The following is a 15,247-nucleotide window of genomic DNA, read 5'->3' as shown; positions in this document are numbered from 1 at the left end:
GCTGCAGAACTACAAGGCTCAGCATCCTCCATCCACTAACGTATGCAGGAGAGCAGACAGCAGCTGCAGAACTACAAGGCTCAGCATATTCCATCCACTAGTGTATGTAGGAGAGCATACAGCAGCTGCAGAACTACAGGGCTCACCATCCTCCATCCAGGACTGTATGCTGGAGGGAGAGACGGGGAGCAGAACTAAAAGGCTCAGCATCCTCCATCCACTAGTGTATGCAGGAGAGCAGACAGCAACTGCAGAAATACCAGGCTCAGCATCCTCCATCCAGGACTGTATGCTGGAGGGAGAGACAGGGGGAGCAGAACTTCAAGGCTCAGCATACTCCATCCACTAGTTTATGCAGAAGAGCAGACAGCAGCTGCAGAACTACAAGGCTCAGGATGCTCCATCCAGGACTGTATGCTGGAGGGAGAGAAGGGGAGCAGAACTACAAGGCTCAGCATACTCCATCCACTAGTTGGTTAGAGGATTTCACCAGCAAAAAAAAACACAACACACAGAGAAATATTTTTAATAGAAATAAAACACAACACAATTAGTGACTACATCTTTATTGAAATAAAGAACTCCCCTCCTCCGCAGTAATCCTGGGTCAGGGTCCAATCCAGACCCAATATCATCTGATCGGTTTGCTGGAAGGCAAAGCCATCAGATGATGTGTCAGGTTCAAGGATGTGAATCACATCACACATCAGCTTATTGTTTAAACGGCGTTTATACAATCAGCTGATAAATCAGTGGAAAAAAAAAAAAAAAACTACACATGTCTGTGCTGACTCCCGTCCGATCGCTGCAGGACCCGGCGGTAATCAGCTGATGAAGTCTCCTGACCTCATCAGCTGATCGTTTAAGCTGGCCGGGCGGTAAAAAGCCGGCCTCACCGCTGGACTCAAATTGTCAGCTGATTTCGTCAGGTGACCGCATCAGCTGATCACCGGCAGGTCCTGCAGCCATCAGACGTGTCACGGGAGTCTGCACACAGCCGGAGCAGGGGTGGCGGTACCGGAAAGAGGAGCTGGGAGTGGACTTGTCCCGGGAGTCTGCAGAGAGGTGAGTATAACATTTTTTTTTCTACTGTTCACTTTTGATTTCGCAGCTGCTTCCACCTCCCGCCCGGACATGGCGCAGGACGGGAGCAGACATGGTGCTGGACGGGAGGTGGAAGCAGCGGTGTCGGTACCGTGAGGATTCACGCTTCTGTGTTTACCAACAGAAGGAATCCTCTTCCTGTACTTGTCACTGTACTACCCACCCCTTGCTTTTATAGCTGTGTTTTTAGTCATAAAAACGCACTAAAACGCAGCTATATTTGCAATTTGTGTTTTTCATTGCATTTTTGAGCATCTCATTGAACTCAATGGGTGGAAAACGCACCACCACAAAAACGCAGCTAAAAAAAAAACGCTGTCTGCAGACAGCAAAAATGAAAACTCCTAGACTTTGCTGGGGAAGCAAAGTCATGCAGTTTTCTGAACAAAAACGCACCCGAAAAACGTGCAAAAACGCTGCGAAAAACGCACTGTGCACACATAGCCTAAGAATCAGGTTGGAGTGGGAAAGAGTATCAGGTATGAGGGAAGCCATCACAAATTAATTCAACTACTTGGTCATACAGTGCCTTGCGAAAGTATTCGGCCCCCTTGAATTTTTCAACCTTTTCCCACATTTCAGGCTTCAAACATAAATATAAAAAATGTAAATTTTATGGTGAAAAATCAACAAGTGGGACACAATTGTGAAGGTGAACGAAATTTAATGCTTATTTTAAACTTTTATAAAAAATAAAAAACTGAAAATTGGGGCGTGCAATATTATTTGTCTCCTTTACTTTCAGTGCAGCAAACTCACTCCAGAAGTTCATTGAGGATCTCTGAATGATCCAATGTTGTCCTACATGGCTGATAATGATAAATATAATCCCCCTGTGTGTAATCATGTCTCCATATAAATACACCTGTTCTGTGATAGTCTCAGTGTTCTGTTTAAAGCGCAAATAGCATCATGAAGACCAAGGAACACAACAGGCAGGTCCGTGATACTGTTGTGGAGAAGTTTAAAGCTAGATTTGGTTACAAAAAGATTTCCACAACTTTAAACATCCCAAGAAGCACTGCGCAAGCGATTATATTGAAATGGAAGGAGTATCATACCACTGCAAATCTACCAAGACCTGGCCGTCCCTCAAACATTTCAACTCAAACAATGGGAAGACTGATCAACGATGCACCCTAGAGGCCGATGATCACTTTGGATGAACTGCAGAGATCTAAAGCTGAGGTGGGAGAGTCTGTCCATAGCACAACAATCAGTCGTACACTGCACAAATCTGGCCTTTATGGAAGAGTGGCAAGAAGAAAGCCATTTCTCAAAGATATCCATAAAAAGTGTTGCTTAAAGTTTGCCACAAGCCACGTGGGAGACACACCAAACATGTGGAAGAAGGTGCTCTGGTCAGATGAAACCAAAGTCGAACTTTTTGGGCACAATGCCAAACGATATGTTTGGCGTAAAAGCAACACAGCTCATTACACTGAACACACCAACCCCACTGTCAAACAAGCAGCATCATGGTTTTGGCCTGCTTTTCTTCAGCAGGGACAGGGAAGATGGTTAAAATTGATGGGAAGATGGATGAAGCCAAATACAGGACCATTCTTGAAGAAAACCTCTTGGAGTCTGTAAAAGACCTGAGACTGGGACGGAGATTTGTCTTTCAACAAGACAATGATCAAAACATAAAGAAAAATCTACAATGGAATGGTTCACAAATAAACGTATCCAGGTGTTAGAATGGCCAAGTCACAGTCCAGACCTGAATCCAATCGAAAATCTGTGGAGAGAGCTGAAAACTGCTGTCCACAAACGCTCTCCATCCAACCTCACTCAGCTCCAGCTGTTTGCAAAGGAAGAATGGGCAAGAATTTCAATCTCTCCATGTGCAAAACTGATAAACACATACCCCAAGCGACTTGCAGCTGTAATCGCAGCAAAAGGTGGCGCTACAAAGTATTAACTTAAAGGGGCCGAATAATATTGCACACCCCAATTTTCAGTTATATTAAACTAATTTAATTTAATTTAATTAAATTTTTAGAAAAGTTTAAAATAAGCAATAAATTTCATTTAACTTCACAATTGTGTCCCACTTGTTGTTGATTCTTCACCATAACATTAACATTTTTTATCTTTATGTTTGAAGCCTGAAATTTGGGAAAAGGTTGAAAAATTCAAGGGGGTCGAAATACTTTCACAAGGCACTTATGTATCATTAAAGAGCACGGTGGCTCAGTGGTTAGCACTGCAGCCTTGCAGCGCTGGGGTCCTGGGTTCAAATCCTACCAAGGACACCATCTGCAAGGAGTTTGTATGTTCTCCCCGTGTTTGCGTGGGTTTCCTCCGGGCACTCCGGTTTCCTCCCACACTCCAAAGACATACAGATAGGGACTCTAGATTGTGAGCCCCAATGGGGACAGTGTTGCCAATGTATGTAAAGCGCTGTGGAATTAATAGCGCTATATAAATGAATAAAATTAATTAATTAATTAACACTCTGGGTGACACAGATACATCATGCAAGGGGGAGGACCATGAGGCAGGAATGGTAGTCAAGCTCCACCCTCTGACAATGACTAGTAAACTCACAGCTACTCTGCTCCACCACCAGAGGGAACCGCCACACCACAAACTGCTCTTAAAAGACCCTTGTCCCAATTTGGAAATTCGCCCCTTTTTTGTGTCTTGAATTGATTGCTCTTGTTACACAGTTGACACACGATCCCTGAGAACTTGCGCATCTGTCCTGAGTCCTGACCCGAGCACTTATGACACCAAGCGGCAGCTGAAACACTTCTCACAAGATAAAAGTCGCCGAAAAGGAAAAGAACAGGGACTAAAGCAGAACTAACCACACAGTTATTTTAGCCGGGGAGAACCAGTTGGATGCGCACATGGAACGTAGGTTGTGGGCGATGCCGGCTGCATGCTGGAGGCTGATGGAGGCCGGGAAGACGGAAGGATGGAGGCTGCTGGGCGATGTCTGCTGCTGTCTGGACTGTGGTTACCGGGAGCTGTGTCCGGCAGGTAAGAGAATGAGTGACTCAAGGAAAAAAATATGCTTTGAGTCTCCCATTGACACCTATTGTGCTTGGAGATCGAAACAGATGTGATTTGGTAACATTATGTTCCTCTTCCAGAGTACAGTCTACAATATGGTGTAAATCTCGTCTTACAGATGACATTTCGGACCTGTACGCTTCATTCACTTCAGTGATTAAAGTCCTCTTTGCATAGCAGACCACTTAGAAACTTTTTTTAATCAGAGGATAGTGGGGGACAATGTACTATCAACTCTTCGGCTGATAAAACAGAGGGCACAAACCAAGTCCCTCCATCCCTCTTGGAGTCTGAGTGCATAGAATTTCCCCCTAAATCTAAATTTCTATCAGTTCCATCATTCTATGTAGGTCTTTTTAGTGAGGTAAACTTTCTCCTGCCTGGGGAACAATGGAGTCAGAGGCACAGGAGCCTACAGCAAAGACCCAGCAGACTCCTCACTTGTTGAGTGACCTATGACCGGGAAGTTCAAGCCCAGGAACACCTATCCCCAGATCAGGCTGTGACTGTGGGAAGGCCAGACCTGGACTAGGAACATAGACAAGGATGAGTAAAGGGTGCTTTACACGCTGCGATTTCGCTAGCGATAGCTAGCGATATCGTGCATGATAGCACCCGCCCCCATCGTTGGTGCCACATTTGGTGATCGCTGCCGTAGCAAACATTATCGCCACGGCAGCGTCACATGCACATACCTTGTCAGCGACGTCGCTGTGACCGCCGAATAATCCCTCCTTCAAGGGGGAGGTGTGTTCGGCATCATAGCGACGTCACTGCGGCGTCACTGTGGCCGCCCAATAGCAGAGGAGGGGCGGAGATGAGCGGCTGGAACATGCCGCCCACCTCCTTCCTTCCTCATTGCCGGTGGACGCAGGTAAGGAGATGTTCCTCGTTCCTGCGGTGTCACACATAGCGATGTGTGATGCCGCAGGAACGACGAACAACCAGCGGCATGCACCACCAACGATATTTGGAAAAGGAGCGACGTGTCAACGATTTTTGACGTTTTTGAGATCGTTGGTCGTCGCTCCTTGGTGTCACACGCTGCGATGTCGCTAACGGCGCCGGATGTGCGTCACAAACACTGTGACCCCGACGATATATCGTTAGCGATGTTGCAGCGTGTAAAGCACCCTTTACTTTAGCGAGGCTAATGAAACCTGAGGTTCTCGTACCTTGGAGGTGCATGCAAAGAGACGAGCTGACATGTGGCAAGATGGCACTGTGGGGTTTGAACCTACTGGAACCTTGGTGATGAAGGTGTCCAGCACCGTGGCAGGGATGGCTGCGCAGAAGCCACAGAAAACTTCACCCTCCAGGGTACCATACTAGAAGATCTTTTAATCGGCCGGTACAGGGCTGAGAAAGTTGGAAGATAGCGGCATCTGTCAGGAGCTTCTGTCACACACGTCTCCTCTGCTCGGCATCCTGGAACTTCGCCCAGCATCCTCAGTCCCCCCCCCAACAAACTTATCCATCAAAGTTGATGACTGCTCACTCTCTCCAGTCTCACAAGCTTGTTGCTTCGGAGTAACCCTCAACTTTGCTCTATCCTTCAAACCACACATCCAAGCCCTCTTCAGCTCCTGCCAACTACAACTTAAAAATATCTCCCGGATCCATGCTTTCCTTAACCAAGAATCAGCAAAAACACTAGTACATGCCCTCGTCATCTCTAGCTTCAACAACTGCAACCTCCTGCTCTGTGGCCTTCCTACTAACACTCTTGCACCCCTCCAATCTACCTAAACTCTGCAGCCCGACTAAGCTACCTATTTCTCCGCTATTCCCCAGCCTCGCCACTCTGCCAATCCCTTCACTGGCTTCCCATTGCCCTAAGACTCCAGTTCAAAACACTAACCATGGCATACAAAGCCACCCACAGCCTGCCTCCTCCATACATCTGTGACCTAGTCTCCCTGTTCCTACCTGCATGTAACCTCAGATCCTCACAAGACCTTCTTCTCTACTCCTTTCTTATTTCCTGTTCTCACAATCGTATACAAGATTTCTGTCTTGCTTCCTCCATACTCTGGCACGCTCTACCCCAGCATATCAGACTCTCCCCTACCATGGAAAGCTTCAAAAAGAACCTGAAGACCCACCTCTTCCGACAAGCCTACAACCTGCAGTAATCCTCAGATGAGTACATCACTGTGCAACCAGCTCTGTCCTCGCCTACTGTATCCTCACCCATCCCCTATAGACGGTGAGCCCTCGTGGGCAGGGTCCTCTCTCCTCCTGTAGACTGTGAGCCCTCGTGGGCAGGGACTTCCGTCCTCCTGTACCAGTCTGTGCCTTGTATTGTTCATGATTGTTGTACTTGTCTCTATTATGTACGCCCTTTTCACTTAAAGTGTCATGGAAGCCTGTAATTAGCTGGTGTAGATAAAAGAAGAGACTTGCAATGGTTAAGATGTTTATTCTTTCCTTCACAAAGACACTATATACATATAACAAGAGCCGGTATCATGAGTTTAATGTTCTCATGATATTGCAGTGATTGTGTCCTATAACTAAAATTGTAATGGCACTCAGAGGGCAGGTTCTCAGTCAGGAAGAAAAAAAAACAGTGAAGCCCCAGAAATAAAATAGTTGATTTCTTGACAATTACACCAATTAATGTAATATTTTATACTTGGTCATGGTACCAATAAGAAAGATGTAATGAATCATATGAAGGCAGCTTAATATAAAAAAGGTGAAAAATAAAGCTCACCCTGCCTGCCGATGCTGAAGAGCCAGTGAAGATGTCGGTGGTTGGCGTTGCGCAGGCAGGTAGTAGAGCACAGCAATGGGATTGAAGAAACGAGCATTTCTCGGAAATCCTTGTATCACCACTACCGACGTTACGGGCCAGTTGAACACATTTTCCCACACACTAATTATGTGTAAAACATCACATTTTCTATTCAGGACTCTGGGAAAGCTGGGTGACAATTGCTGCAGAAGCGTCATCAGTAGCCATCTTAGCCGTCATGCTACTACCCTAAAATTAGATCTAATAAATGTGTTCGACACAAGGCGTTTTCCCATGTTTACCTTTAATTTAGTCCACAGACTTGCACTAATATTCACAAAATGAGGGCTAAATACGCTTTTTTGCGTCATACTGCCACCATCATCTTTGTTGACATGGCTGCTGCCGGTGACCGCTGCGGCTAATCAATGGGCTAAGTGGTAAAGGTTGCAGCATACATGTACTGTATATGTGTCATTTTAAAGAATTGGGGCATCAGCAGGGTGAAGGGGGAGTAGATTTTATTTTTTTGGGGTTCATTTTTTGAGAAATTTTAGGAAATGCTCAAATAGGACAATAAAAATGCTCATGGTGGCAGTCGCTTGGTGACTAATTCCTCGTGTGGCTCTGTTGTGTAGGACCAGGTCACCCTTTGCCTTGTGTGTAGATCTCCTTAGAAAAGCACAAAGTTTTAAAACCAATTGTTTTTCATCTTTTTTTTAATAAGAAAAAAAACAAAACAACATGCAACAACAGCAAACAAACAATAACACGCTACATTATTTTGTGGTAGTATGTGCAATAAAAACATGACATTCTTTGGGGACAAATATATATATATATATATATATATATATTATATATATATATATATATTATATATATATATATATATATATATATATATATAAAAAAATACATTAGGCTGGGTCATCGGGAATCTAAGGGTCAATGGACCAGTGCACCTTAACGACCGGCCGCTCAGATGGACAATGGCTTAATATCACCAGAACGCCAAAGTTAGACCGGTGTGACCATGTTCTTACTCCCATGGCGTCCGTTCTTCAGGTTTGTGACATCCATTTCATATTCACTATATATTAAACTAATATAGTCGTAAAAAAATAGCTTCTGTTGTAATCATTGCAATGGATTTTTTTTTTACTCACCCATTGAGTGTAATAGGGAAGCCTCTTCCAAAAAATGAACCAGTATAAACGCATTCTGCATTTAGTTTATTTTTATTTGCACTTGGACCATTTATCTGCATGTAAAGTTGCTCATGTGAACATCCTATTAGGATACATTTTAGTAGTTCAGCTTAGAAATAAATTACTTCTCGTGCTGCATATGTCTTATACTCCAGTCACACCCAAAGCTGCATTTAAATAATGCCACTTGAAATCCATCCTACAGCCTTTTGCCTACAGACACATGGCAAGAAATGGAAAACTGTACAACTTATAGTATGCAACTATGCAGACTCCTGTGGCACCAGGACGGCTGTCTCTGCACCCCCTATACCAGGGCGGAGAAAAGTGCGGCCACATCCATCCCACTAGCTGTTCCAATCCAGCCCGTGACAGCCGAACGGCTGAAAAATAGTTGACCGCAACACAACCTCCAACACCCAATGTCACTACTATTTGCATCCTCAGGATGCGGATAGCGGTTAATGCACTAGTGGAGGAGGAGCTTCTGACTCCTTCCACCAATCAGAGTGTGAGATAGCAGACACAATGATGTAGCATCATAATGTGTGCTGTGTGGAGCGTCAGAGTAGCAGAGAGCTGGGGACACGTGTATGTTTTTATTTTTCATGTGTACGGGCTTATACTGTATATAGGAGACTGTTTGTGGGGGCTCAATGTATATTAATATTATCTATTATTATAGCGCCATCAATTCCATGGCGCTTTACATGTGAAAGGGGTATACATAATAGGGACAAGTACAATAATCATAAACAATACATGGCACAGACTGGTACAGAAGGACAGAGGTCTATAGGAGGCTATATGTGGGTGTGGAAGCTATGCTCAATGTACACAGGCTACTTGTGGGTGGGGGCTTATTATTTATGAGGCTATGTGGGGCTCAATGTATTTAGGAGGCTGTGTGAGAGCTCAAGTTCTACAGGAGGCTATGTGGGAAATCATACTGTGTACAGGGTGTCCACCTATTTCTGTCCACCGCCATTAACTTGAGAACGGCGGCAGCTATAGGCATAAAAGTGGTGTCTAGGTATAGTAAAGTAGCCATGTGCTACGCAATGAAACCACCTATAGCGCCACCTGGTGGAAAACAACGGAGTTAGCATTTTTATTTTGAAAACGGAACAAGATAGAGGAAAAAAAGTGAATAACAAAGTTGTAGGGCATCATCAATTCAATACGAATCGACACCTTGCATAAAGAAATGCTATGATTAGAATGTGTAAAACTCACAAGGCTGCGGTCGTGAAGCGATACCTCATGGAGACCTTCCTACAAGTCATTGGGTATGGAGGCTGTGTGGAGTGGCTTCCGCGCTCACCTGACCTAACCCCATTGGACTTCTTTCTGTGAGGTCACATCAAACAGCAGGTGTATGCGACCCCTCCACCAACATTGCAAGACCTACGATGACATATCACAGAAGCTTGTGCAAACGTGTCACCGACCATATTGCACATCCTGCAGCAAGATACAGTATGCTGTGCAGATGTGCATTGCAGCTCATGGGGGCCACTTTGAGCATCAAACGTACATGAGAGCCATATGCGTGACCAGCATTCAATGTTTGGGGGGGGGGGGTGTCATGGGTTTCATATCATAGCATTTCTGTATGCAAGATGTCAATTTGTATTGAATTTATTATGCCCTACAATTTTTTAATTCACTTTTTTTTTTCTCTATCTCGTTGTTTTCCGCCAGGTGGCGCTATAGGTGGTTTCATTGCATAGTGCATGGCTACTTTACTATACCTAGACACCACTTCTATGCCTATAGCTGCCGCCATTCTCGAGTTAATGGCGGTGGACAGGATATGGGTGGACACACTGTATAGGAGTCTATGTTGCCAATGTATGTAAAGCGCTGTGGAATTAATAGCGCTATAATGAATAAATAGTATATGGAGTGGGCTCAAATTGTATAGAGGCGCTATGTGGGAGGTTCATGCAGTATATATAATATATAGAGTAAGGGTCTCATACTGTATATAGGGGTTATGTGGAGGTTCATACTGTGTATAGGGGTGCTGTGTTGCGGCTCATACTGTGTATAGGGGTGCTGTGTTGCGGCTCATAAGGTAAAAAAGGGGGGGTGGTGTCAGTATACTTAATTGTGCTCAATATTGAGATATTACTTTATAGTAATAATTGTAATTAATATGGTAATATTGAGCAGAATTAATTTTAGCCTATTAGTTCAGTCTCCACACAAATCACGGTCTCTCATATGGGCCCTCGGGAGAATTAATTGCCCACCCCTGTCCTAAACCAATGCCCCTGATATATATATATATATTTTTTTTTTTTTAGACAATGCATAATGTTGCATATTTTAATGTATTATTCGCATGTCATTTTACAGCTAAATATTGCATTTTTGTTAAAAATAGCTACTTTTAAAATTTTTCTTAAAAAAGTGTCGATTTTGAAAACGCCTTTCCTGTACAGACAGTACATCATGTGTAGCCATTATAGCAGCTGCAATTAACTAACATTGAAAGAATGGTGATCGCACGGAGCAATTGGTAAAGGCAGCTGAGGCCTGATGAAGCTCCTGCGGCTGCCAACTTGGTGCTCACAGAAAGACCACGATTGTTACTATATACTGCAATACTGAATGCATATATAGTATATAGCACAAGTGCCCAACAATCACAGGCTCAAATGGCTATATCACGTTTCATTTTCTGAAACCTTTTAAGTGAATGAATGACTGCTGTTTTCCTACATACTGCTGTATAGTGTGATAAGTCCTGAATAGAAAACCCAGCACAGCCTTGCTATAAAGGTCCGTATCATCTAGATGGTTTGGAAGCACAAGGTCACACCACTGGCTGGTGTTACATCGTAAGAATTGAAGAAGGATCCAGTTTCCAAAAGTTAAGTATTAAAAATGTATGATTTGAAGAATATTAAAAAAACCATGTATGACGTCTTCACATTAACCAAGATTAAGAACGCATTTGAAAGTTCGAAACGCGTCAGAAACGCTGCTTTCACACTACGTTTTTTTAACATGCGCCATGAACGGTTTTTTGCTGTAAAAGTGGATCCTGTTTTTACAAAGAAAAAACGCAAGCAAACGCATGTGTTATTTTGCAGGATCCTGTCACTTGAAGTTTATGGGCGGGCATTGAAATCATGCGATCGGGAGTGAGGGGAACTGAACGTGATGGACTGAGAGCCGGCCTCTGACTGACAGCTGCAGACGCTGGTAACCAAGGTAAACATCGGGTAACTAAGCGAAATGCTTTGCTTGGATACCCGATATTTACCTTGGTTACCAGCATCCGCCGCTCTCAGGCGGGGGATGAAAGAGAGGAGAGAGAGTGGGGGGAGAGAGATTGATCACCACAGGCTGGTTTCTGGCCATGCTCAGTAGAGCAAGCAGGATCTGTCTATCAGCATGCCAGCGTTCACATGCGTTTGCGTGCAGTATAGTCAGGATCCAGTGAAAAACAGTACTTGGACACAGCTCAAAATCGCTACAAGTAGCGTTTTTGAAAAATAGTTAAAATACTGCAAGTCGCTGGATCCTCACTATAACGCACGCAAACACATGTTGACACGAGTCCATTGCAAATGCATTGAAATGAAAAACGCATTTGCACCGGATCAGTTTTTGCATTAAAAAAAACGTAGTCTGAAAGCAGCCTTACTATCGCAACTCCTTTTTCTATTTTCAGCCCATGACTATGCTTTTCATGCCATATTTATTTTTGTAGTGTGCATACAGGTTTTAATATTTCTCAAATAATTCATCAATTTGTTACTTTACTTTTGGAAGCTGCATCCTTCATTTGTTATTATAAGTAGTACAGGGTCCACAACAAACAAAATGGAACAGTAGTGAACTGGGAGATGATCATAAACAATAATGATATTCTGATTGCAGCTTTACAGGTGACTGGACTATGAAACATCAATTTGAATAAAGCAAATATAGAAGTTACCGTATTTTCCGGATTATAAGACGCATTTTTTTCCCCAAATCTCAAAAATGGGGGTAAAAATCGGGGTGCGTCATATAATCCGGATACGGCTTACCAGTGGAGCAGGGTCAAAGGAGGCCAGGTCGGCGATACTAAAGGGTGCTTTACACGCTGCGACATCACTAGCGATGCTGAGTGTGATAGCACCCGCCCCGTCGTACGTGAGATATGTGGTGATCGCTGCCGTAGCGAACATTATCGCTACAGCAGCGTCACTCACACATACATTGTCAGCGACGTCGCTGTGACCACCGAACAATCCCTCCTTCAAGGGGGAGGTGTGTTCGGCATCATAGCGGCGTCACTAAGCGGCCGGCCAATAGAAGCGGAGGGGCGGAGTGAGCGGGACATAACATCCCGCCCACCTCCTTCCTTCCACATTCCCGGTGGACGCAGGTAAGGAGATTTTCTTTGTTCCTGCGTTGTCACACATAGCGATGTGTGCTGCCACAGCAACGAGGAACAACATCGCTAGTGCCCAAACAATATTTGGTTTTAGAACAACCTATCCAAAATAAATGATTTTTACCACTTTTGGGCTCGTTGAAGGTCGCTCATATATGTCACACGCTGCGATGTCGCTAACGGCGCCGGATGTGTGTCACAAACACCGTGACCCCGACGATATATTGTTAGCGATATCACAGCGTGTAATGCACCCTTGAGGGGTCGGAGGAGGAGGGAGTCACTGCAGTGGAGCGGCTCAGAAGGGTCGGCAATGCAGCGAGATGCACTGAATCTCCTGCGGTTGATGCAATGGACTTCAAGAGAATGGCCGTGGAGATGGCGAGTGCGCAGATTGACGCAATGGACATCAAGAAAATGGCCACAGAGTCCCATCTATGCACACGCGTCGTCTCCGCGGCCATTTTCTTGAAGTCAATCTCGTCAATCACGGACAATTCAATGGAGCCCGCAGTCTGCCTGCAGATCAATGGCATCTGCAAGATCCCTGAGCCCACAGTATCGTCGACCCTCCGTCCACTAACCCTCTTTAGCCGCGACACCCCCCCCCCCCCTCTGAGCCCACAGCATCACTGACCCTGCCTCCTGTGACCTTCCTGAGCCCTTCCCCCCCCTGGTGAGATATAATATGATGGACTAGGATTATAAGACATTCCCTCATTTTAACATACGTGAAACACAAAAAGGGAATCTACAAGTGAGTGGCTGTGGTCTAGTGCATGGCGTCCTCCAGCTTACACTATAGCAGGCGCCGCAGTGTGCAGGCACAAGCAGTTATTGCAAGCAAAACGTAAACTTGATATTTTAGACTCCTGGACCTTCTCACTATAAATCAGAGCAGGCGCACGACAGTCTGATCATTTATTCATATAGTGAGCATCAAAGCACCCAGAGGTTATTGCTACTTATAAAAGACACTAACAACAAATGGGCTCTATGGAGAGTCTGACTGCTGTCATGCTGCCCGAACAATCTGCATGCATCAGACATTGGTTCCATTTCTGCCAGGTATGTTTTGTTCCGTGGCATTTCACATTTTAAGACCAGTCGCGGTGTATAAGGCTGGCTAGTGCAAAAGGCAGCCTTCTCCCCACCCAGTGTCCCTCAGAGTGACCGCATCACCATATGTATACGCAGGGTGAAACCTGTCAATCAAAAGAGAGGGGGAGGAACCACCATTAACGTGACAGACTTGTCAACCAAGCTGCATAGTCTCTTTTAGAGGGAACCTGTCAGGTCCAATATGCACACAGAACCATGAGCAGTTCTGGGTGGATATTGCTAATCCCTGCCTAACTGTCCCTATATACACTAGCATAGATAAAGAGATCTTTAGAAAAAATATTTCAAAAGATCTTTTATCTTATGCTAATTAGCACGGGGACTATTCCGCCCTCTAAGCATGTTAGCACGGCCACAGGGGCGCACTAACATACTACTCAATGCAGCGCCACGAGCGGTGTAGCGAGTACCTGTGACCGCACTTCTGAATGCCCGGCACTTCGTCATGCGCAGTAGACCTCTCTGAAGCCGGGTCGCATAAACCTGGCTTCATACTGCGCATGACTGGAAGTTCCCGACATTCAGAAGCGCGGTCCCAGCTAACACAGTTATGCTCGGTACCGCTCTTGACACTGCATTAAATAGCATGTTAGTACGCCCCTGTGGGCTAAGAGGATGGACTAGTCGGGGGATATAACACCCTTGGGACTAGTCCCTGTGCTCATTAGCATAAGATAAAAGATCTTTAGAAATACTTCCCTAAAAGATCTCCCTCTAGGCTACTAAATGCAGGGACAGTTCGGGATTAGCAATATACACCCAGAACTGCTCGTGGTTCTGGGTGCATATTGCACTTGACAGGTTCCCTTTAAATGTGTTTTCTCTGAAATGCTGCAGCATGAAATGAGGGAGCCAGTGTCTAATTCATGGCTGTATTAATCAGCTGTCAGGGTCTCAAGAACCTGTCACCTGCATACCTACGGAGAAGAAATACCAATGAGTCACTAGGCATTGGTACTTCTTGAGTACAAGACAATGCTGTCCAGTATTAATATTTGCATCCAAATTCATGTCCAGCAGGAAAAAGAGTGCATCAATGATTGAAAAGGAAATCCGTCAGCATGTTTTTGCTATATAATCTGAAGACAGCATATGCTGCGAGGGTGAACAGAGGATTATGGGATGCCTGTCTTGTCAAGGTCCAGTCTGCTAATATGCTATGTTTAAACAGTAGGACTTATCATTGCTCAAACTACACTGTCACATGCAGAGCGGCCCGGCATGCCCCCTCCTCTGCTTGATACCTGACAGTCAATGTACAATTCCTATAGAGAGCCTGCTGTGGGCGGGGGCAGCTCTAACAGCAATACTGCAGCCAGTAATCTAAGTGATACATCATTGGATTCAGAGTCTCTTTGCCTACATTATGCCGCTCTCAGATGAGGTAGCAAAAACCTGCTGACAGATTCCCTTTGATGCTGGAGAGAGAGCTCATATGTTGAAGGGAAAAAACCCGGAGCTGTTCACTTTTTTCAATAATACTCTTGGCCTGCTGAACATATTTCTTTAACACCAAATTTCATAGGTCAAGAGGAAAAACACACGAAGAAAAAAAAAAAAGACAACAAAAAAATATACAATATAACTTTGCTTTTGACAAGAGACAGAAGACTTCTCTGGTTAATTAAGAGTCAGAACTGAAATTTC

The sequence above is a fragment of the Anomaloglossus baeobatrachus genome, chromosome 11 (assembly GCF_048569485.1).
Source record: "Anomaloglossus baeobatrachus isolate aAnoBae1 chromosome 11, aAnoBae1.hap1, whole genome shotgun sequence".
NCBI classification, from domain to species: Eukaryota; Metazoa; Chordata; class Amphibia; order Anura; family Aromobatidae; genus Anomaloglossus; species Anomaloglossus baeobatrachus.
This window is presented reverse-complemented; position numbering follows the sequence as displayed.